General features: G+C 41.1%; 1 pseudogene; it reads left to right on the top strand.

Annotated features, from left to right (window-relative positions):
* The first annotated feature begins 72 nt into the window (after positions 1-72).
* Positions 73-24,449, top strand: LOC147512617 (prohibitin-3, mitochondrial pseudogene; annotated as a pseudogene).
* The last annotated feature ends 839 nt before the right edge of the window (positions 24,450-25,288 follow it).

Below are 25,288 nucleotides of genomic sequence, written 5' to 3'. Positions count from 1 at the left end.
AACAAGACCATCGTCAAACTCTAAACCCCAACAGGCAACAACCCATAAACCCTAACTCTCAAAAAATCAACAATGGCTGGAAACCAAGCAGCAATGTCCCTCCTCACAAACATAGCACGTGTATCCATAGGTCTAGGCCTAGGAACAGCAGCTATAAACGCATCACTCTAGTACTCTACACAGTCGACGGAGGAGAAACATGTGTCTCTTTGACAGATTTCGTGGTGTACTAGACACAACAGTAGGTGAAGGAACACATTTCAAAATCCCATGGTTACAAATGCCACACATTTTTAACATCAAGTCAAAACCACATGTGTTCACTTCGTCATCACCAACTAAAGATCTTCAAACTGTTAGTTTAACTCTACGTGTTTTATCACGTCCCGAAGTTTCTAAACTTCCTACTATATTCAAAACTCTTGGTGTAGAGTATGAAAACAAAGTTCTTCCTTCTATAGGTAATGAAGTACTTAAAGCTGTTGTCGCGCAGTTTGAAGCGGAGCAGTTGTTACGTGAAGGGCTCGTACTTCGTGCTAAGTGTCTGCATTGGTACGTGAAGGGCTCGTACTTCGTGCTAAGGACTTTAATATTGTGTTGGAGGATGTTGCGATAACTCATTTGTCGTATGGGGTGAAGTTTTCTAGAGCTGTGGAACAGAAACAAGTTGCGCATGTTGGAGTTATCCCTCACATGAGGAGAGAAAGAATTGAAGTTCAGTTTGCATGGCTGAGAACGCGCGTGCTCAGTTTGGTCTTGCCCAAAGCGTGACCCGCGCCCATGCTGTGAACGACTTCCAATACTTTTAGGGCGCGCGCTCAACATTGGCCTTGCCGAAAGCGTGCCCGCGCCCATGCCTATTTTCGTCAAAATTTCTATTTTTGCGAAACCACGAGTTTGCAATATAAGGTTTGGGTTTTTGGCAAAATCTAACAGACATAACATATGAACCAAGGTAACACAAGAGAGAGAAAACCCAATCTTGAAAGCAATTAAGATTGAGATATAACATTTACAGAGAAACAAACATGTAAAGAGAGAGGAGTGATTTAGTAAGATGAGAGACTGAAAGGAGTGATTGTAATATTCCTTCCCACTTTATAAAAGGATTAGCTCTTGTGGAAGTAGGCACCATTGGCCGAACCACGATATATATCTGTGTTGTGGTATGCATTTTACTTCTTTACATTATTATCTGTTGTTAATAGTTATTTGGTGAGTTGGGGATGTTAACTAGGTTATAGTTGATTTTTAGAATTAGTATGGAGTTGCAGTGAGTTCATATTACAAGTTATCTGTGTAGTGGGGTCATGGGGATCTATTGGTATCGGTATTAACCCCAACAAGTGGTATCAGAGCCAAGGTTAGATTAACCTAGGGTGTTATCCAAACCTAGCCCAGAAGGTGTTTGAACAAATTTCTGAGAGGAGGTTTGAGTTGAAAATAATTTGTAGAGATAGAACCATTCCGTGAACACTCGCATGACGAGTCTGAATAGGAAGAACTACACCATTTGAAAAGCCAAGATGGAAGACTTGCTCTATTGCAAGGACTTGGTACAACCTATTGAAAATGGAGGAGAAAAAACGGAATTGGTTGTTGCGGCTGAATGGAGCAAGTTTGACAGAAAAGCAATTAGGTACATTCGACAGTGGATTGACAACAATGTCTTTCACCATGTATCCCAAGAGACTACAACTTTTGGCTTGTGGAAAAAACTCGAAGACCTCTATGAGAGGAAGTCGGGAGGAAACAAAGTGTTGCTCGTTAAGAAATTTGCCAACACAAAGTACCAAGAAGGTTCTTCAATGTCTGAGCATCTTAATGAAGTACAGAATACCATCAATCCGTTGCATTTGATGAAGATTAATATGGGAGACGAAGTTGAGGCTTTGTTTCTATTAGGCTCTCTACCCGAAAGTTAGGAGACGTTAGCAGTTTCTCTACACGGAACAGCTAAGGATAGAATCATTTCCATGGAGATGGCTACCGTGTCTTTGTTGAATGAGGAGACTAGCTAGAAGGAGTTCAAGAAGTAGCTCCTCTCACACAGAGATCCTTATCACAGAGAATCGGGGGAGAGGTAGAAGCAGAACACCATCTTATTCTAGAGGTGATGACAAAAGCAAATCTAGGGGTGAAGCTAGAACTCCTAAGGCAGAGAGGCAATGTTACTACTGTGCCACCAAGGCCACTTTAGGTATGAATCTGAGAACAAGAAGGATGATGAGAAGAATAACTGTGTACATGAAGACATGGTAAGGAGGAACAAAAACTCAGGCAGAGATATTACCGCACTAGTCGATGATGGTCTAGTGGGAATTGTGTCAGATTGTGGTGAGTGTTGTCTTAGTACCTCATGCTAGGATACAGAGTGGGTGATAGATACAGGAATATCCTATCATGTCACACACCGCGAGGATTCTTCTTCTACTACCTACTATGGTGAATATGGTGAAGTGAAGATGGGCAACAGTGGAGTCTCGAAGATTGCAGGCATTAGGGATGTTCATATAGAAACCAATGTCGGATACACCTTGACACTCAAGGATGTAAGATATGTCCCTCACATTCGACTAAGCCTAATTTCCGCTGGGAAGTTAGATGATGATGACTTTGTAAACTTATTTGGCAACGGGGTATGGAAACTGAGCAGAGATTCTATAATAGCATTCAAAGGGAAGAAAACTTGCTCTCTTTACAAAACACAGGCAAGTTTGTGTAAAACAGAAGTAAATGCGGTAGAAGAAGAAGCTTCCTCCGAACTGTGGCACAAGAGACTGTGTCATATGGGCGAAAAAAGGATGGAAGTTCTTGCCAAGCAAAAGGCCTTGCCAGACATCAAAGGTACACATTTAAATAGATGTACTCATTGTTTGGTAGGAAAGCAACACAGAGTGTCTTTCTAAAGATTCCCGTCTCACAGAAAGGACAATGTCCTTGAACTAGTGTACACAGATTTATGTGGTACTATAAAAGTAAAGTCCCACTGGGGAGCTTTATACTTCGTGACCTTCATTGATGATGCGTCGAGAAAGGTATGGGCATATAGTCTGAAAACCAAGGATGAAGTACTTGGTGTGTTTGAGAAATTTCACAGCATGGTGAAAAGAGAGACAGGGAAGCTTTTGAAGTGTATTCACTCAGATAATGGGGGTGAGTACATTGGGTCGTTTGAAGAGCATTGTCAGAGTCATGGGATTCGTCATGAGCAAACCGTTTCCAAAACTCCGCAGCAAAATGGTATAGCCAAGAGGATGAATCGTACTATTGTAGAGAGGATGAGATGCATGATGTCTCACTCTAAGCTACCTAGAAGCTACTAGGTATAAGCAATGCGCACAGCCGTATATGTTATCAACCTATCATCGTCAAAACCTCTAAATAGTGATTATCTAGAGAGAGTATGGTCAGGCAGAGATGTTGATTATGGATACTTGAGGGTATTTGGGTGTAGGGCATTTGTGCATATTCCGAAAGATGAGAGATCCAAGCTCGATGACAAAGCCAAGCAGTGCATTTTTCTGGGTTATGGGGATGAAAAGTTTGGCTACAAACTCTATGATCTGATTTACAAGAAGGTCATCCAGCGACTTTTTGCCCTTGGGGCTTCTTGGATGGTTATGGAGGAGCACCTCAAACTCCCACAATAGATGTGCAAGTAATTGCTGCAGAAACGCAAAACATGGCAGTGGTGGGTGCAAACCAGACCCCTCGGGTCTCTTATGCCGCTACTATTTCTAAGAAGAAATATGGAAGAAATATAGATACTTCTTTACTTCCAACGCCAGGAGACCAAGGAGGATTTCCCTCTATTCAATTAATCGAAGAAGAGGTGGATAAAGGAAGGGAATACTGCAAGCTCTCTTTGGTAGGTAGATTGGATCTACAAAACCGAAAGATGGAGCGGTCAAAGAGCATTATTCTTCGATCTATGGAGCCCTAAGGGTAAATGGTCTGCCACACCACTTGGTAAGGGGTATATTATGTTTAGATTTGAAGACATTTGTGATTACCAACGAGTGTGGGATCAAGGTTCATGGATGGTGGAACAACATGTCCTACGACTCTGCAAATGGACTCCAAACTTCTCAATAGAGAGAGAAATCCAGTCTCATGCTGCTGTGTGGGTAAGGTTTCCTAGGCTTGGTTTAGAATATTGGGAGGTTAAGAATTTAATGGCAATGGGTAAGGCCATGGGCAAACCGATTCATGTGGATGAAACAACTGCTAGAAGAGAGTTAGGTTACTATGCGGGGGGTTCTTGTAGATATTGATCTCTCAAAATCAATACGGATAAGATCCGGGTTGAATCGAAGAAGCATAATGTGGCCTTTTGGCAAAAGCTGTTCAACTAGGCAAAACACCGACTTTTGTTCTCCTTTGTAAAAGGTGTTGGACACCGCGGTTGCCAACTGCAAACACTTGAAGAATGACCTTGCAAAATCAATGAACAAGGTAGTAACTGTGGATTCTACTCCCCGAGACTTCTTCCGATAAACCTGAATCTAGCAATGATGGAATGTCAAGGAATCAAAGGAAAAGATGGCGAAAAGAAGAATGCCAACACTACACGACAAAAAAGATACCACCGCATATAGATGTTCCCGAAGGCGATAGTGTCAATGAAGTGGTACATCTTAGGTGCTACCATGGAACATGTGAGTCTTTGTACTCAAGATGAGATTACCGAGAATCTGGTTTGTAGAAATGAACAATGAGGTCATTGTGAGGGAAAACACTGAATCTGAGGCTTTGAATTTTGCTGTGGTGGCTGAGATTGTTGTGGCTGAGTTTACTGAGGGTGGTTTGGAGGCCGTGAATTATGCTGATGGGACCAAAGTTTTAAATTGTGTTGATGGGACCTGGGGTTTTGTATATTCTTTGGAGGGTCCGAGGATTTGGATGCTTGTCGGTGTGTTGGAGGTTTGTATGTACCCGAAGTAGTAAAAGCGAGGATTTGATTGTTGAGGATCTAATAAGGAATGAAGTCAATACTGTGATATCTACAACACAAGTAGATACAGGTATGGATGGAGGCTTTATGACCAACCAACTACAGGATGGTGGGCACTTGGTGGTCAGGTTTTTAGATAATCCTTCTGGTACTACCGATAATGACCAAGTACCTATTAGCAACAATTACTCTGTCCTAGCCGATGAGGTGGATACACAACAACAACTAGTACAAGAAATAGAATCTATCAAAGAGAGATGGTCAAGTCTAAAAGAAAAGGAGGAAGAGCAGAAACACACTGGAACATCTCCTAACCACCAGCACAAAAAACAAAATAAAAAGAAAGGGTAAAACCACCCCACCTCTTTTAACAAGGTCCCAGATTAGGGCTCAAGTTTCTTCTAACCAATCTCAATGAAGGTCGTCTTTTGGAATGTGAGAGGTGTGAAGAAGAATTCGGCTGTCGATAGATTACGAGAATTGGTGAATTGTTAGAAGCCTGACATTTTTTGTTTAGTGGAACCTATGATCAAACCTGAACTTACTTCTTTAAGTAATATCTGCATGGATTTTTTTTATCCTACGGTTATTCATAATGACACTTCTGTCAGAATGGGAAACATTTGGATCTTCCATAAACTTGGAACATCAATCTCTTTAATCCACGCATCTGATCAACAAATTACTGTACTTTTTGAAGAATGCATCCTATCTTTTGTCCATGCAAATTCATTATATATGCAGAGGAGAAGGCTATGGAGTGAGCTAGGTACTGTTGTCACTAAATCTCCCTGGACTTATTATTGGGGATTTTAATATAGTCCTTAGATATGGTGTAAAAAAAGGTGTCTTGCCCCCTGTTAGAGCGGCTATGCAAAACTTCAATGAGTTTGTTAATTCTTACAATCTCATCGAAGGCTTCTACGAGGGAAATGATTTCACTTGGTGTATGTAACAATTGAAGAGGTCCTTGCAGAGTTCTCTCGAAGATTGATAGAGCTTTCTAAAACAGTGCTTGGAATATGAATTTCTCGGGTTGGAAGTACAAAGTGGGGGATCGAGGCAATCATCAGACCACTCTCCCCTTATGGGCTTCCACCCTCATGTTCCTAAACCATGTAACACTCCTTTCAGGTTTAATAAGGTCTGGTTAAGTCACTCCACCTTCATGGAATTAGTGCGCAACAGTTGGAATGAAGACATCATGGGGGGTCCAATTATAAGAGTAATGAAGAGGCTTCAGAGACTTAAACGAGACTTGAAGAAATGGAATATTGATGTATTTGGTCATATAGATGTAAACATTAGAAAAGCTGAAGCTACTTTATGTAATGCTCAAGCACAGGCTGATCAGAGTCCAAATGACAGTACATCCATAGCAATGGTGGTAGATATGGAGAATGAGCTCGATACCGCAAGAAACAATAATGCTAGCTTATTCAAACAAAAAAGCAGGTTGAATTTTGATGAGGAAATGGACAGAAACACGGCTTTTTTTTAGAATACATATAAGATTAGACAAGGAGCAGCCCTAATCACTGAACTTATAAAGGAGGATGGAACCGTCTTTGTGCAAGCAGGGAAGAAATGAAAAGAACATATAGTGAGTTCCTATGAAGCCAAATTCAAGCAATCTCCAGTGAACACAGATGAAAAACTTATGTCTCTCATTCCAAAGCTTATTCATGAAGAGGATAACTACATGCTATCAGTGATCCTGGATTATAACGAAATTCAGAATGTGGTGCTCAATATGAAAGTTGATAGTAGTCCTGGTCCCGATGGTTTCCAAGGCCATTTCTATCATAGCTGTTGGAGTATAATAAAGGTGGAGGTATGTGCTGCTGTCCAATCTTTTTTTATACAGTCTTTCATTCCTCAAGGGCTTAATTCAAATTTTATCACTATCATCCCCAAGAATAAATGTGCTAAAAAACTCAGTCATTTTAGACCTATATGTATGGGGAACTTTTTGATGAAGATTATTTCCAAGTTGTTACAGCTCAGACTAAGCAAGATTGCCTCAAGAATAATCACCAAGGAACAAACTGGTTTCGTGCCCTCGAGATCATCACAGTCTAGCATTGCACTGGCTTCGGAATTGATCAATGAGTTGAAGATTAAGAGGCATGAAGGTAATGTAGCTATCAAGCTCGACGTATCACAAGCCTATGACACTATAAGTTGGGAATTCCTATAGGAAGTCCTAGCAAAATTGGGTTGTTGCAATATTTGGATCAACTGGATCAAAATAATTATGAAGTCGGCATATATCTCGATTCTCTTCAATGGAGGGCATGTTGGGTACTTTTGCATAGAGAGGACTCAAACAAGGAGATCCTTTATCTCCTCCCTTTTGCCATTGCGAGGACACACTTAGTAGGGGGTCTACACTACTTGCGACAACAAAGATTCATTCAACCTATGGTCACTATCCGAGGTTTTGACGCTCCAAGCCATCTACTATTTGCAGACGACATCATCATTTTTTCTAATGGAGACATTAGAAATATTACTCACATCAACTCCTTGCTTGAGAGATATCAATCTGTCTTAGGGCAAAACCTCAACAAGGCGAAAAGCAAGATATTCATGGGCAAATTCAGTTTGAATAGAAGGTTGAGAACACTCCAAGCATTGGAGATTACTCAAGGATCTCAACCTGAAAAGTACCTACGTGTTCCACTTTCTTGTGGCAAGGTCTCAAGATCCCTTCTCTCTCCGGTGTTGGACAAGATCAAGAAGAGACTTACTAGCTGGAAAGGTAAAATGTTATCATTCCAAGGGAGGGCTATTTTGGTGAAATCCGTTCTTTGCAGTATTCCTATATACAATATGGCTATATACAAATGGCCTTCTGTGATCATTAAAGAGGCTGAATGTATCATTCGAAACTTTCTCTGGTCTGGAGATCCTTCGATTAGAAAAACTATCACGACCAGTTGGGAAAAAACATGTAAACCCTTGGAGGAGGGTGGACTTGGCATCCGAAAGCTTAGGGAGATTAATCTTTCAATGCTCATGAAACTAGCTTGGTCAATTCTTACTGGAACTGATGATTTCTCTCTCTTCATGAGACACAAATACCTTACAAAGGAAGGGAATATGATAAATTACTATAAGGTGACCTCGATATGGACAGGTATTAGAGAAGCTTTAAATGAGGTCAAAGCAAGAAGTCAATGGATTGTAGGTACGGGAGCCTCAATTGATTTTTGGAGAGATAATTGGCTTGGCAATCATTCTCTTCAGGACTTGATGCAGCTCACTTCAAAGGACCTAAAGGGTTGTACTGCAAAGGTAAACCAGTTGATTGTTAATAATGAACTAAGTATTCCACAACAACTCCAGCAAATTCTGAATCAAGTGAGGGTGGACTTAAGTTTAGTTATGCGAGACAAGTCTGGTGATCAGGACTACCAAGTGTGGTGTCATGATAGTAAAGGTCGCTTTTCGACTAAATCAACTTTTGATGCCATCAGAAACAGGAGACAACATGTAAACTGGGCTACAAGTATTTGGAGGCCCTATCTACACCCAAGAATTTCAGCTATTGCATGGAAGCTCTCACAAAAGAGTGCAGCCACCGATGATAGAGTGCAACAGGTGGGGGTCAAGCTAGCCTTGAAGTGTAGAATGTGCAATAACAATAGTGAGACGTTGGATCACATATTGTGGGAATGCCCTTTTGCAGTACAACTTTGGGAATGGATCTCAGAAGCTTTCAGAACTCAACAGCCGATCTCTTTATTGATGAGTGGTATAAGACAAGCAAAACATTGGAGTCCTATTGTTCGACATATCTGGAATGCGGCACTAGTTACAGGTATGGTGGTGATTTGGAAACAACGAAACAGGGCAACATATGATGACAAGATACCCAATCTGAACAAATGCAAGTACTTTATTAAACTACAAGTGGCTTGCACTGCAAGACTCTCGAAAGGACACTCAAACAGCAATGCTCATGATACAAGCATCCTAAACTCTTAGAATATAGCAATGAGGCCAAAACAAGCTCCAAGAATAAAGGATTGCACTTGGATTCCACCGGACAACGATATCATCAAGATAAACAACCATGGAGCTTCATTTGGTAACCACAGTCCGTCCGAATTGGGGTAACATTTGAAACGCAGATAGTGAATCCCTTATTGTCCTCTGCAAGAGTATAGGAGTGGATAATAACTATAATGCCGAATGCGTGGCAATCATTGAGGGTGCAGAAACATCAATTACAAGAGGTTGGAAGCACATTTGGTTGGAATCTGACTCCCTTGCTGCGATAACTGCCTTTGCTAACAGCTCCATACCTTGGGCCCTTCAAGCGAGATGGATAGATATACAACACTCAGTTATGTATATGACCATCACACATGTCTTCAGGGAAGCAAATTTTTCTGCAGACTGTGCAGCTAAGATGGGCGCATCCATGCCATCAGGTCATAGTGAGATTCATGTAGGTAAACCAAGTTGGTTGCACACTTGGGAAGTACCTGTTTCGACCCCCACCTACGTGGCAAACGTCCATTAGTAGGGGTCTCTATTTTATTCATTTAATCAACAGGGCTAAAGCCCAATTCGCAATATCATGGATCAATGTACAGGCCCGTTTACTCATGTGTCTAAAGTGAACCTTAGCCACATGGCTTGCCACTAATATCGTTGATTTATGTCCGTCATTCATTTCTTATCAAAGAGATAGTTATCGGTTACGGATTTATACTCTATCACAATTACTCAAGATACAAGATTACTTGAGCTACAAGGACTCTCTACTCTACCTCTATAAATATCAAACTATTTTTCATAAGGAACTACGTGGAAACTTGATCCCTAGAGAATAGATCTTGGGTACGTAGGCAGCCATTATTTGGTTCAGTTTCATCTCCCCCAATATAAAAATCCTTTGTTTCTTAGTGCGTTCATCACCATTGCTCTCGTTGTGTTGAAGCAGTTTATTGCCGAAACATAATTGGCGCCGTATGTGGGGAATTAAGAATTCATTATCACGTGAAACAATCAAGATGGTAAGCACGAGAAGTAGACCAAATAGTCAACATATTCCTCCTACTAACAAGAATCGCAACCCTCGAAATTCAAATCGGCCGATGCATGAACCGTTGAACAATCAAGTTGCTCCTAGTAGTAGGATCAATTCTCAACATCCGACTGTAGCAGCGCATCCGCCACCGCCTCCGCCTCCGCAAAAAGCAGTACAAGTGCCACCACCCTTAACGGCCTTGCAACAAGAAAATCGACAAGTCGGTAGTCCTCCATGCGGTCCGCCCGTCGTCCATGTCGATCCTTCCGATTTGACATGGATATGGGCGTGGACATTACTCTTCGCCAACTAAGCGGAAAAGGTGATAGTAACGACCCAATTCACCTAATACGGTTGGCGGGAGTTCGACGAGTCAAAAATTTAAACAGAAATTTGAGAAGGAAGGCGGCAAAGAGGCAAAGGCGGGTGGGCGATGTTGCAAATTCAACAACATCAAAGGCGACCACGAAGGGGCGCGGAGCCATTCCGGTGTATGGGACCGTCTTGGCGATCCACTTCGTCGTCCTCGACAGCGTGCTATTTCTCAAGCACAATCAACCGATTACTGCGCTCTAGGAGTAATGACCACTATTACCCGTACTTATGGGGAGAATCGGATTGGCGGGGATAACTACTACCCTAGACATGTCCGATCTCAAAAGGAAAGATTTACCTCGAGAAGCAATTTCGGGGAAGACCGCCATCCGAAATATGTCCGACACGACCGAAGGAAGGGGCATCCCGAACAAGATCAACAAAACATGGAGAAGTGGTATAATTATTCCGACCACCCGGCCAAGGGTGACTACCCGCCCCTGGCTGGTTCGAGGGGATAGACAAAGACAATCACCGGTCGGAGAGCCGATGGTGGTACCGCCAAAGATCTCTAACTCCAATAAGAGATAATGGAAGGTATCCTTCTCCACATAGACACGACCCGGCGGCCCGGTTGTTCGAGCCAATACTTTAACTCTAACGAGAACAACGGTGAAAGAGTTGATTGCAAAAGAACTTAACGATAGAGAGTCGAGGGATGTAAGAATGAAAAACTTGGCGGCCGATCGATGATGGAGTACTTGACAAGTTTTAATTCGACATTCAAGAAGCTTACCACCATCCGGCTTCAAACAACCCGATTTTGAACTTTATGATGAGTCGGAAGGAGATCCCGGCTTGCATGTTCTATCGTTCAAAAATAAGTTGGTGTTGTGGGGTGGGGATGATCCGCTCATATGTAAGCTCTTTCCATCGACTCTAAAGGGAAGCATTCTGCTGGTTTAGTGAGTTGCCTTCAAGATCAATTCACCAATTCAATGAACTTGAAAATCGGTTTGTTAATCGTTTCCGCCCACAATTGCAAGGCGCCAAAGGATGTCGACTCACTACGAACATCAAGCAACAACGCGTGGCGAAGTTCACGTACTTTTGTTACTAGGTTCAGAAGGCGGCGGCCGATGTTCGAAGTTTACGATGGGATGCTTCTTTTAGCCTTTAAAGAAGCATTATATTATGAAAGAGATAGGTTCGAACTTCATTGTAAGGGATCTTTACCACTCTCTAATTAAAGATGTCCTAAAACTTCGATCACGATCGTATGTTAGGGCTGAACAACACATCCGTGTCGAGGAGAACCTATCGGTAAAGCAATGAGGGACAAAGATATTGGATAAAGATTTTTCTAAAGAAAAAAATTTTTAAGCCGGAAACAAGAACGATCGGATCAACAACATAGCGATGGAAAGAATGACAATCGAAGCAAGTCAATTTCAATCGTGATGGAAAAACTCTACTGAGCTAAAAGCCCGACCCGCTTTCAATGCCAAGTACTACGTATATATGAGAAGTTGAAAAGTGGGAATCTTCTTTCCCCCCGTATCCACTTCGAGAAGATACCAAAGCGACAAAGGGACAAAGCCTTGTGGTGTAAATTTCATAATGACTATGGCCATGAGGCGAGAACTTTGTTGTCGCTCTCTCCGGGTCGGATTCAGAAATTAGTGGAGAAAGGACTTTTGAGCGAATATCTTCACGAAAAAACTCTCAATGGCGATTCTTTGCAACTTATGAGCATGTCATTAATGTCTCCCATTCTCATGTTGAGTCTCTTTCCAAAAGTCGAGTAAGAATCAAAAGCGTTTGAAAGTTAGTTATGTTGGTGAATTTAACCCGTATCAACAAAGTCGATTTTGTCAAAGGAATCGGACCGAGACTTGAAGAAGAGCCCCTCCATTTCAGCGATGATGATCTCCGTGGTGTATATCACCCTCACTATGACGATTATAATTTACGTGTCTATAGGTGCTTCTCGTGTTCAACGGGTAATGATGGACGACACGGGGGCCACTTCCGGCGTCATTTTCGGTGGATGTTATTCTCGGATGCAACCGAGGGTATGATCATCGCCGAAGACAATCCTATCATCGGTTTTGATGGGACAACATCTTCGGCCGGTTGGAAGAATTACCTTACCAATCAAATTAATGAACAAAGAAGTTGAGCTCGATTTCTTATTGATGGGCCGATCCCACTATAACGCAATTTTGGGCAGATTGGATACATTCCATGGGGCTTTCATAGTCTCCACATTTCATCGATGTGTCAAGTTCCCATTCTCCGGGCATATTTGCAAGGTTAAGTAGTGACCGTATCTGCCCCATTCTGTCATGACAAAGCAATGGATGACTATAAAAATCTGAAGTTAAGGTATCTGATCCTTGCAAGTGCCACAGGATTCACATTTACCAAGCGGCGTGCCCTCCATCTATAATATTGAGGCTCATGTGCAAGGGCGCCCGGCGATGGATCGACTTTTGGAAGTACAAGTAGGAGATTCAGCAGAAGAAACCACTTTTATTTCCGCTGAACTTTCGAGCATAGAACAACAAGAGTTGGTTTCCGCTTTTCTGACAAAATAAAGCGTATCTTAAGCTTGGAAAATTGAGGAAATGCGGGAATCGACCCATACATTTACTGTCATAAACTTGACATTGATCAAGTTTCAGGCCGGTTAAGCCAAAACCTAGGAGAATGGCACCTGATCGGAAGCTCAAAGTTAAAGAGGAGATTGATAAGCTACTTGCGGTTAACTTTATCCGGCGAGTTACTTACCGAAATGGCTTGCTAATGTCGTTAGCGATGCCAAAAAGAACGGACAAATCAGAATTTGTATTGACTTTACAAACCTTAACGCGGCTTGTCCGATTCATCCATTATCCATTGCCCACGCAATTTCGAACTAGTGGATGCCGCCGGGATTCAAATAATATCTTTCATGGATGCTTCTTGAGGGTACTACCGGATCTCTTTGAATGTTGATGACCAAGAGTTCACGCTTTCATTACCGACCAAGGCATTTTCTGCTACACGTTATGCCTTTTGGTGCGAAAAAATGCGGTGCAACCTACCAAAAGCTTATCAATACAATTTTTCCGATCTGGCTTGGGAATAATAATGGAGGCTTATATTGATGATATAGTCGTTAAATCGAAAAAACTTCTTGGTGATCATCTTTCCGATCTTCAACTTGTTTTGATAGGCTTAACAAGTATAACATGAGACTTCAATCCGCCAAATGTTCTTTTGGCCTCTCTTACGGAAAATTTCTGGATACCTCATGACTCGTAGAGGTATTGAGGCTAATCTGATCGGATCCGTGCCGTTATTGATATGCCATCACCAAAAATAAGAAGGAAATTCAACGGCTTCTTGGTGCGGCTTGCCGCTCTTCATAGATTTATTTCTAAATATTCGATCGTTGTCATCCCTTCTTCCGGACTTTAAAGGGGCGGCAACTTGGAACATTGATTGTGAGATGGCATTGCAACGGTGAAGAAATACTTGGTCGATCCTCCTATATTGACAAGTCCTTCAACGGGTCAACCCATTGGCATGTACCTAGCGGCTACAACTCAATTTGTTAGTCTTTGTTCTTTTCGTCGATGATGGTAGACCCGTCTTTTTTATCAGTAAGACATTAACCGGAGCTGAGTCTCGTTATTCAAAGATGGAAAAAATGGCACTTGCATTGGTTCATGCCGCTCGTCGGTTAAAACCATACTTCCAGGGGAGGTTGGTCAGAGTTTATACTGAGTATCCCTTACGCAAGATCTTTCGTAATGCACAGGAATCAAGCAGATTAGCCGAATGGGAAAGTTATCTTAGTGCATATAGCATTGTCTTTGAAAGTCGTATTGCTGAAAAAGGACATGCTCTAGCTTCTTTGATAGCTGATTTTCCGATTGATGATTCTCCTATTGACGATTTCTTGCGCCAAGAAGAATCTATGGAAGACATTCTGCCACCAATAATTGGGGGCGGCGAAGATTGACTTGCAAGCGCAATTCCTAATCCAATTGACTTATGGATTGTTTATTCAGATGGCTCCCATAATAAATCTGGGTGCGGAATTGGATCGTTTTTTGTTAAACCCGTGGAGAGAAGATTGAAAATGCAATGCGACTTGGCCGCCGCTTCAAATAAACGAAGCCAGTATGAGGCTGCCGTTTGTGCCTTGAAACGACTTTAAAAAACCTGGGGGCGAAAGCTCGGTTATACCGATTCTCGCCTTGTAGCCAATCGGTTTGGCGGGTCTTTTGAAGCAAGAGATGACCGTATATGCGGCTTATCTTGGTTTGATACATAGCCTTGCTTTCGACAATTTGATAGCATCTCTATCACTCAAAGACCCGAAATGACATCGTCATCTTGATTCATTGGCTTATCTATCCGCCGCCGTTAGAAGCGAAGAGTCAAGACATCATCACTGTGGAGTTCGAAAAAGAGCCAAGCATTGACTTTACGAAAAAGAATTGCATGACTTGTATGTACACGAAAGCAATTACTTGTTTTTTCTTATGCATAAAATGAAAATCGACCCGCGTATAATCGCACCAATCATGACTTCGGAGCGGAAAAGGGAGATGGAAAATCCACAACATGACCATACTTTGGATCTTCCATTAGAATCTGTAGATCCATTTGTTCCTCTGAATTAAGCTCCCAAACGGATAGTGAGTTGGTACATGAAGCGGATGATAGTCCCGAAGTTCCCGATATGATACTATCGAGCGGTGATAATCTCCGATCGCCAAGATTGGCGTCTACCTTATTTAGACTACTTGCAAGTTTCTTCGCTTCGCCCGGAACCAAAACTTCGTTGAAAGAATCAAAGCGCGATGCATGGAAGTTTTGGTGATATCATTCTTGTGGAAGTTTGCACTTATATCGCAAAGGCTCGGACTTAAACCCTATGTTCGCGATGCCTCTCAAAACGGGAAGGACTTCAAGTTTTGGAAGAGATTCACTCCGGCTTATCACGGAAGCCACTCCAAGGGGCGAAGTTTAGCTCATAAGGCTATGACCGCGGGGGCTATTGGTGGCGGAGATGCAAAAGGATGCAAAACACCTATCGAGAGGTGTGAGCCATGCCAAAAAGCGATAATATGAGTAAACTACATTCTTGAGTTGCATCCCATGCTAAGCCCGTGGCCATTTGCCAAATGGGGCTTAGACATTGTTGGTCCTTTACCTAAAGCTCCGGGTAGTATCGATTCCTTCTTGTGGCAACCGATTACTTTACCAAATGGGTAGAAGCAAAGCCTTTGGTCCAAATCCATGCTTCCAACGTCAAAATGTTTTATGGAGAAATATTGTTTGTCGTTTTGGCATCCTACGGCACTTGTATCGGATAATGGTAAACAATTTGATCTTTGAAGAAATTAAAATCGATTCTGTGCTAATTTGAAGATCTGACATAACTTCTCCGCACCTTATCATCCATGAAAGCCAATGGGGGCCGAAGCCACCAATAAAGTGATTTTGGCCAACCTAAAGAAGCGTTTGGTAGGCGCCAAAGGAAATTGGGTCAAGGAGTTACCAAATCTTGTGGGCTTATAGGACAACGCCAAAATATTCAACCTGCATTATCACCTTTTAACCTTGCATATGGTCTTTGGCGATCTTACCTCTGAAACTGATTTCGGTACATCTCGGTCGATTCGCGGTTGAAACGGAGTTCCTAATGACACTACTTTGGCTCGGTCAAAAGCTCTTATTGATGAGGTTAGCTTTCGAGGGACTACAACAGCTTATTAAGTATCAAAGTGACATGAAGCGGAACTTCGACAAGAAGATCCGTCCTAAGTCTTTTGCTCACGAAGGCTGGGTTCTTTGTAGAAACCAAAGCTTATAGAATCGGGAAAGTTTGGGGAAAATTGGCAAGGACCTTACATCATAGATCGTCCGGCATCTAAGGGGTCATATTTCCTCCGTACTATTTACGGAAGAATAATAGAAAGCCATGGAATGCTTACCACCTTCGCAAAAGTTTTACCGTTAGGAAATTTTTTGCAATTTTACATTACTCCATCAATAACAAATCTATCCATCTATGTAGTTCGTTCTATATTATCCATCAATAAAGGCATTCAACTTCCATTCTCTTAGTTTGGTTGTCATTTTACATTTCTCTATTAAATGCGTACTTTTACTTTAAACAATGTCATTCATTAACGTTCATTCTACGGAGGTCATTCATATTATGCCTTTTTAGTCCAAGTAAATTAGCATTCATGCCTACTTGACGGAAATCCGAGTCAATAAGATGGTTATTCTTGCTTTCGGAATAATTATTGCAATACTCCCACAATACAATATCCGTGCTAATTCCACTACTAAGGCAATGGCGTTGTGTTTTAGTTTGGTCGATTACGCGGTGGCGACTTTGAACACAATGACAACTCCAACGGTTATCGGGGCCGTGCTTCCGCGTTAAATACAAATATTTTAACACCTGAATAGCTAGGTTCATGGAGGGCGATCATGTCCCCTTTACCTTTCAATAACATTCTCCAATGGTTCTATATTGGGAGGTTTTCTCTCTACATGGGGGTGTCTCGTTCTTTTACATTCATAAATCAACAACACTAAGTTTTATCTGGTATGTTATCGACATAACAATGATATTCAATAGCCAACACATACTTTATTTTTATTTTCATAAAAGAATTTTTAGTTCTACGATATTACATACTTCATAATCACATGATCGTTGGTTTGGAAAAATCTAATGGTTTCTTCCCAACTTTTAAGCATATACAACTTCGTTATAAATCCTTGTAATTCATCTTCTCACGTTCTAGTTCATCTCCGTTTCTATTAAAGTCTCTGTCAATTCTCTTCACGGACGATTCCGCGATTAATGCCATTTGCACATGATCTTGGCCGAGCAGCTCGTTTAAATCGTCATTATTGGCATTTATTTTCTCTACCTCTTTTTGCGCCGTTTAAGTTCACGATCTTTGGTCGCCACGAGTGACTTCAATTCTATCACGTCTGCTTTTTTAAGTGTTTGTGTTCCTCCATTATCTCACAAGGCTTTCCGAATTCTTCGTCACGATCTCTCCTCTGCTTCTTCCGTCCGCTTTCGGTTAAGCTTTTGTTTTTCGTCTTCTAACTCTTTGATGGTTCCGCTTTAACGCTTTGTTTGCCTCTTCCAATTTTTGGTTGAGTATCTTCACTTTCTCTATTTCTTCTAAGGCATTGACTTCATTCCGAACGATATTTTTTTCTTCGCGACTTTTTTCATGAATTTCTTTTGCCCATTACTACGCCCGTTTTAACTGCGGCAAAAATATATCTAATTTCATCAATCTTTCAACCTTAAACACAAGTTTGCAATAACTGAAAAAAAAATAAAAATAAAATAATACTATCATACCTGGTTCATACTATCGAAAATCATTGACCTTTGCTCTGTCATATTCTCCGATGTTCTCCGTGTTATTACAGTCACGGTTTTTGATATTTTTGAGCCCTTCCATTGGCGTAATCCCGGCGACCCGTCGCCGTCTTCCAAACTTGACAATCTCTGCTTCATCTACCAATTTCATCGGATTAGTGTTGGACACAATTTTTTTTTTTTTTTACCCTAACGCAATAGTAGAATTCAACGATCAACTTATCATTAATCAGTTACGTGGTTTTCCTCCATGACTAGTAGTACCCACGGCGGTTTTGCCGGTCTTTGGTTGGGTTCTTTATCCTGCATTTTGTTTTGCCGTTTCTTTTTCTTTCACCGACTTTGTGATCTTCTTATTGCACTATCTTTTGTAAGTATCAACTGTTTTCGTTTTTTCCCGCCATTCTTTTCTGTGTATACCAAACCCGAGCGAGATATTACATCTCACCACACTTTTACATTTATATGTTTTTCTCACGGTACATACCTTTTCCTCTTGATGTTTAGCGTATGTATTATCTTTTCGTCTAGAATGTTTTGTGCATTGTAGTCTCGTCCCTCGAGGCATCATACATTATAACGTTGGTTTTCTCTTGATCTCCGTTAAGCCCGTTTTCTTGTGGCACATCTTCTTTTGTACAATTCACTTTTTTGCTTGGCAAACTTCGGCACTAGTTCTCGGCGTGTTAACTCCGTTCCATCTTCTTTTTCACTATCGCTATCGCCGCCAAAATATTGCATTTACGAGACTCATACTCTTCTTCGCCATTTCACTATGTGCCTCCTTGGACCTATCGGGCGTTGTTCGATACCCCCCATAATGTCGAAAATCAACGATATCATCAAAGTAGCTCGGATCTACCAATCTTTCATCGTGAGCATTCATGAAAGAAGAAAACGAAGATTGTTCTCCACTTCCTTGTCCAATTCAATGTCTGGTAGTGTACTCGCGTTTTCTGTTAGACACAAAAATAACTCGTGTTAGTCAACAGTTTACTCGTAGTACAATTTTCAATACTTATGTTTTGGCTTACCTCGAAATTTGTTCGGCACTTTAAACTCTGTCGGATTCCACTTCCCTCGCAAGCGGTACAGAAATCTATCCCATCCGATGTATACTTTTGGAAACCCTTTAAAACTTCTGTTTGAATCCTTGAATTCAACTTCAAATTTTATGTACCCTTTTCGTCGGTTATGGCTTTTTTTACATTATCAACGCGAAGATTTCTTGAGCCCCGAACCTTCATTAAATTCATTTTGTAAACGGTGCGCTCTCGTAAAGATTAACGAGAACGATATTTGCGGTTGTCGGTGCAATTTGCCACCACGCCGATAATTACGCTATTTCTTTGCTTTCAACTAATTGCGTTCACCGCAATTTAATTGTGTGTAAGCCATTACTACTTCATCTTCTTCGACTTTCGTTTCAAATTCGTTTTACTTCCTCCATCTCAAATTTCTCGAGTCCTAGTATTTTTTCGTATTTCCTTAAGCGACCATCGACGCGGTTCCAGATAGTCGCTGTATCTGTCACCTTCTTTCCACCTCACCAAGTCTGCGATCGTCATCGAGTTTTCTTCTCGAGTGTTTTTTTCGCCCGTATAGTACGGTAGTTTCTACCTGAAAAAAAGCAGATAAAACCGGGTCAGATAGGTCAAAAATCGGGTCAGAAAGCTCAATAACCGGGTTCACTGGGCCAAATTAATGTAACACAGGTACGGTGCCCCTCCTTTGCTGGTGTTGCACCGTATCTTGTGTGTTATGTCATATTGCCGCATGCACGGACCGGGTTATTGAGTATGGTTACGATGCCCCTCCTTTACTGGAGGTGCACTATATCGTGTTTAAAATTTCACTATTTGAAACCGCCATCACATCGTTTCTTCTTCTACAGAGGAAACAAAGGTCGATTACAGAGCTTCCTCCAAACTTTATACAAACCAAACCAAATCTGTTTTTATACCGAGATAGTGCCTGCTTGTTAACGAGTAGAATACTACCCGGTATGTGTTTTCATGCATGGCGTCAGTCATAGTTGGTCGTTTTCATGCTCGCTGCTGATGGAAACGACCCACGAAAATCAGCACCACCGCATCAGCAAGAGAAATCAAGCTCATGCCACCCGAGCTCCCCACCTTAACATGTTGGTTATGTTAGTTTGGAGATAAGGGCGCCACCAGTATCGCCTTTAACACTTTCCTTCTCATCAGCGCATGTAGGAATTCGTTCCTTACATACACCACACACTTGTATGTCATCTCCACATGATCCGTGCAAAGAGATTCTTGGGGAAAGAGTTCAACAGTTCAACGCCATGGAAAAAAAAAAAAACAGTACTAACCTTTGTTTTTTTCTTCGTCTTCAAAACGAGCGACGACACCGTACGGCTTTTCCTGTCACGATGGTTTAATACTTTGGAGAACACGGTGGTGTTTTCCTCTCTAAGATTTCTGCTAAGTACGTAGTTCTCTGTGTTCATCTTTTAATATATACGCTGGTCCAGTGTTTACGTCCGTATGTAATTCTGTTTAGCCAAACCGACTTCATGTGTAAGACTTGCTGATAAGCCTTATCCAATCCGGATTTAATTTAGGAGTCCTAGTTTCGGTAGTCTTTTCACGTGACATCTTTTCGTTATTTCGGACATATATCGAATTCCGCTTATTTATTTCCACTTATTTTCGACATATATCCGAATTCGCCGATTTATGTCCGTTCCTTCGGATAATTCGCGGATTTTTCCTACGTTTAATTTTCAACGGTATAATCCAAATATCGCTATTCCGTTGGCACGCTTCATCGAATTCGGATTTCGCATTATCACGTAACGCGTTCGGTACATTTTCGCCAATCACTTTCTTTTGCAATTTTATTTATGTGCATCTTTTATTTTTTCTGTACATTTTCGGCCGTTTTTTATTTAACTACGTCATTGCGTCCCGTATACGTTAATTTGACATTTTTCCATTTCCGCTAATTCACGAATTTTTCCCGATTCTCCATTTTTCTTATCGTTTACGTTCACACGACACTTTGTTATACACTACGCTTACTCTTTTATTAATTCACGTTTTCCGTGTTTTATCTTCTCTTCTTTGCCATGTGAACTTTGTTAAGCGACAAAGAGGGCGATGTTCGACCCCACCTACGTAATAAAAAACGTCCATTAGTAGGGGTCTCTATTTTATTCATTTAATCAACAAGGGCTAAAGCCCGATTAGCAATATCATGGATCAATGTATGCGGGCCCATTTACTCGCCGTCTAAGGTCAACCTTAGCCACATGGCTTGCCACTAATATCGTTGATTTATGTCCGATTCATTTCTTATCAAAGAGATAGTTATCAGTTGACAGTTATACTCTATCACAATTACTCAAGATACAAGATTACTTGAGCTACAAGGACTCTCTACTCTACCTCTATAAATATCAAACTATTTTTCATAATGAACTACGTGGAAACTTGATCCCTAGAGAATAGATCTTGGGTACGTAGGCAGCCATTATTTGGTTCAGTTTCATCTCCCCCAATATAAAAATCCTTTGTTTCTTAGTGCGTTCATCACCATTGCTCTCGTTGTGTTGAAGCAGTTTATTGCCGAAACAGTACCATTTCAAGTTTACTGTAGATTTTGTTAAAATGCTTGCTGTAAAGAGTTTCACAACCTTGAAAGGAATGAACTCTAGTCTCATTTAGTCTGAAGGGAGTTGTTTCCACAGTCGCCCACAAAATTTTGTACTTTCCTTTTCATTTAATAAATTTAAACTTACTGAGCAAAAAAAACAATAAGGTAATCCAAAGTTGAGATGTTGTGTTCTTGGAAGACCAAACCATAGCAGATTTCAAAGAGGATGAGAAGCTATAGGCTTTCACTAATGATCTTGTTAATTCAAAACCAGAAGTTCCTACCGTGGAACGTGTAGAAGGCATTGAGAATGTAGAGAACCATGAGTTTGAATCTCATGATGAGAATCTTATTGCTTATGATGGGATATAACCTATTGATATAAAAGATGCAGATGAAGTGCATGAACCACCACCAGAGCAGCGCAAGCAGAACTGCATCCTCCTGAGGCACCAGTAGATGGGGCAAGGAGGTCAGACAGAGAGAGACAAGCTTCAACTAGGTATCCACCATATACGTATGTTTTACTATTTGATGGTGGAGAACTTATGTACTATCAAGAGGCTCTTGAAGGTACAAACAAAGAGAAGTGGTTGAAAGCCATGCATGATGAGATGGATTCTTTGCATAAGAATCACACTTATGAGTTAGTTGAGAAACCGGAAGGAAGAAAAATTCTCAATAATAAGTGGATCTACAAAGTCAATCATGAGAAGAATAATCCACACCCAAGGCACAAAGCTCGCCTTGTTGTGAAGGGATTCGGTCAAAGAAAAGGGATTAACTTTGATGAGATTTACTCTCCTGTAGTGAAGATGACTTATATCCGGGTGGTATTGGGTATGACCACAAGTATGAACCTTGAGGTTGAGCAGTTAGATGTTAAGACAACTTTTCTTCATGGAGACCTTGAAGAAGATGTCTACATGGACCAGCTAGAGGGGTTTGAGGTCAAAGGCAAGGAGCACCTAGTATGCAAGCTAATAAATAGCTTGTATGGGTTGAGCAGGCACCAAGACAGTGGTACATAAAGTTTGATTCCTTTATGATGAAGCAAGGATACAAGAAGTCTGCTTCCATCATTGTGTGTTTGTTTAGAAATTTCTAGATGGGGATTTTATAGTGCTCTTGTTGTATGTGGATGATATGTTGATAGTTGGCCTGAACATCAACAAAATATCCAAACTAAAGAAAGACTTGAGTAAGTCCTTTGAGATGAAGGATTTGGGTCAAGCAAAGCAGATACTTGGGATGCAGATCACTCGTGACAGAAAGAGTGGGAAGTTGTAGTTTTCTCAAGAAAGCTACATTGACAAGGTGTTGAAGATATTCAACATGGATTAAGCGAAGCCAGTCAGTTGTCCGCTTGGTGGCCGGTTCCGCATGACCAAAGATATGTGGCCAAAGGGTGAGCATGAGCAGAGTCAGATGGAAAATATTCCTTATGCATCCGCAGTGGGCAGCTTGATATATGCAATAGTGTGTACAAGACTGGATATTGCTTTCGCCATTGGTGTTGTAAGCTGATTTCTGTCAAATCCGGGTAAAGAGCATTGGGAAAGTGTTAAGTGGATATTGAGATATCTTAAGGGCACTTCCAAATCGTGTTTGTGTTTTGGTGGAAGTAAGCCCTTATTTGAAGGCTACACTGATGTAGACATGGCAGGTGATGTTGACTCGATGAAGTCTACCTCTGGTTATCTGGTTACTTTTGCAGGGGGAGCAGTTTCTTGGCAATCTAAGTTGCAAAAGTGTATTGCCTTCTCCACTACAAAAGCCGAGTATATTGCAGCCACTGAGTGTTACAAAGAGATGCTATGGATGAAGAGGTTCTTCGATGAACTATAGGGCTAAAGCAGAAACTGCTTGTAGTTATATGTGACAGTCAGAGCACCATCCATTTGAGCAAGAATCTGAGTTTTCATTCTAGATCCAAGCACATACATGTGCATTATCATTGGATTAGAGAAGTACTCGAAGGCAAGCATTTGTGCATCGAGAAGATCCATACCGACTATGATGACCAAAGTCTTACCGAAAGGTAAGTTTGATGTTTGTTGTGCTACCGCCGGAATGGTAGCAGACTCCTCCTATTGATTTGGAAATTTCATGAAGGTATCCCCCCTCACTGTTTGGGAGGAGGAGATTGTTGGAGTTATCCCTCACATGAGAAGAGAAAGAAGTTCAGTTTGCGTGAAGAAGGATGAGTGCGCGTGCACTCAGTTTGGTCTTGCCTAAGGCGCGACCCGCGCCCATGCTATGAATGACTTCCAGTACTTTTAGGGCATGTGTGCTTGACATTGGCCTTGCCAAGAGCGCGCCCGCGCCCATGCCTATTTTCATCAGAATTTCTATTTTTGCGAAACCGCAAGTTTGCAATATAAAGTTTGGGTTTTTGGCAAAACCTAACAGACATAACATATGAACCAAGGCAACACAAGAGAGAGAAAACCCAATCTTGAAAGCAATCAAGATTGAGAGATAACATTTACAAAGAAATAAGCCTGTAAAGAGAGAGGAGTGATCTAGTAATGTGAGAGATTGAAAGGAGTGATTGTAATCTTCATTCCCACTTTATAAAATGATTAGCTCTTGTGGAAGTATGCACCATTGGCCGAACCACGGTATATCTTTGTGTTGTGGTATGCGTTTTACTTTTTTACATTATTATCTGTTGTTAATAGTTATTTAGTGAGTTGGGCATGTTAGCTAGGTTGTAGTTGATTTTTAGAATTAATCTGGAGTTGCAGTGAGTTCATATTATAAGTTATTTGTGCAGTGGGGATCGATTGGTATCGGTATTAACCCCAACAACGCAGTAGGAAGCGAAGAGGTCTAAGTTTGTGGTGGAAAAAGCAAAGAAGGAACGAAGAGCTGCGGTTATTAGAGCGGAATGTGAAAGTGAGGCTGGTAAGGTGATTTCTGATGCGACTAAAGAGTTTGGTAATGGACTGATTCAGTTGAGGATACTTGAAGCGGTGAGAGAGAATGTTGCTACTTTGGCCAACTCTAATAATGTTATTTATCTTCCTAAGGGAATGAATGCATTTCTTGGGCTTAATCCTGGGCAGGCTCGTTGGTAGAGATAATTATTTGCATCTCTTTTCTATGTTGGTGAATTTCGTTTTATTTTCCTTGGAAATTTTTATGCCATTGTATAGTTAGAATTGAGATAACGCTATGTTGAAGTATGGTTACATTGTTTATCAATTTGTTAGGATGAGAATGAAAAATTATTTGTGCCATACATACATCTTAATTTGGCTTCTAATCTTACATTTTTGTTGCTTTGAAACTGTTAGTGTGACGCTGAAACTCGACCTTGTGACTAAATATCTAGTCGTCTGGTTAATTAGGTCTCATTCAACTCTATGAAGGCTAATATGATTGTAGTAGGTAGAGTTAAAACTTTATAGATTTCGAGTCGTCCTTTCAACAATTACCCCAAGTTATCTATCATGTTTAAACTTAAAAGTTAAAATCTATATTTTGTCCTTGCAGCCCAACGTTCAAGAAGATCTTTCCCGAGTATGTAGAGAAGTATATGTATTAAAACTAGCACTGAAAACAATAATAAGAAAGCAAACAGGAACTTATCACTGAGGATTGTGCTCGGCACAATTTCCTTAAGACGAAAAATGCCGCCAGTATTGTTGCTGCCAGCCTTAAGCGTACGCCTCCCATGAAACAATAGTGGAAGAGGAAGTCACCAACAAATGACTAACCTGCAAGAACTCTCAACACACTCCAGACATTGTTTTGAAGAAGAAAGATTTTAGAAATCATCGTCCTCCATAAAAAAAGAGACACCGTGTTTTATAGATCTTATTCTCGCAACTGAAGGCGAGAATCACTCCAACCAGTTAATGTGCGAGAGAAAAAGTAACGTGATTTGGTCTCGATCTAGTTTAGGAAAAACCAA

Source organism: Coptis chinensis, chromosome 3 (assembly GCF_015680905.1).
Source record: "Coptis chinensis isolate HL-2020 chromosome 3, ASM1568090v1, whole genome shotgun sequence".
NCBI classification, from domain to species: Eukaryota; Viridiplantae; Streptophyta; class Magnoliopsida; order Ranunculales; family Ranunculaceae; genus Coptis; species Coptis chinensis.
The sequence above is the reverse complement of the archived record's forward strand: the minus strand, read 5'-3'. Positions and strand labels throughout refer to the sequence as shown.